The sequence below is a fragment of the Apium graveolens genome, chromosome 5, assembly GCF_009905375.1.
Source record: "Apium graveolens cultivar Ventura chromosome 5, ASM990537v1, whole genome shotgun sequence".
Classification (NCBI taxonomy): Eukaryota; Viridiplantae; Streptophyta; class Magnoliopsida; order Apiales; family Apiaceae; genus Apium; species Apium graveolens.
The window spans coordinates 215,875,176-215,876,097 of record NC_133651.1 but is presented as its reverse complement, the minus strand read 5'-3'; positions in this window follow the sequence as shown (position 1 = coordinate 215,876,097).

Sequence of the window (922 nt, the reverse complement as noted above, 5' to 3'; positions counted from 1 at the left end):
CAATTCCGTTTTTAATGTTTTATAGTTCAGATGAATAGTTAACTCAAGAACTAATGTTGTGTTCTTGATTTTGTTTTGAGGTTTTGATCATTATAAGGCTAGTTAAGGATCATCTAAGGTTTGTTAAGCATTACCCACTCTCCAAGGAAGGTATAAACTCTAGAATCTTGATCTTAACTTTGAGTTTTGTTTAAGGTTTGTCGTTAAAAGTGATGAGTAGTTTGATTATGTATGTATAGTTAGTTAATGGTTGTTTTTTAGTGGTTATTGTTGTTGTTGTTGGTTGAAAACATTGGAGGAGTGGCTTGAAATGGTTTGGTTATGAAAGAGTTTTGACTTGGTTAAGTATTATAGTACAAGGACTTGATTGGTTGATGCTTGGTTGTTGTTTTGGTATAGTCAAGAAGTGGAAAAGCATGTAAACGTAGCTGTCGTAACGCCCGATTTCTTTTAATCCGAACTTGCACTAGACAGTAGGCATGCAAGCCTCACTGTCCAGACCTGACACACACCATGACTAGATAGAGCATGTTGTAAAATTTGTTTTGATATGTGGTTCGCCTAAAACGGACTTACGGTTTAGGAGAAACGACTGTTTTAGTAAACGGCGTTTCACGGCGATACTTTTACTAAACGCCGAATTTGTAAAATGTTTTCGGAAATCGTAAAAGGCTTCGTTGGTCCCAAAACTTTTTGATAACCTGTACGGGACAGTAAATAAGAGTCTCGAGTTGGAGTCGCCTTAAAAATTGAGTAGTCGAGCATTAGCGCTCCTAAGTGTCAAGAATTGAGTAGTCGCATGGTGACCGAAGGTTAACCTTGTACATTGATGACATTGTAGGTTACCAGAGTGATTTCAGACCCCCGACTACCCCCGTACTCTCAGGCAAGTTTTCTACCCGTTATACTGTTGTTGTGATGT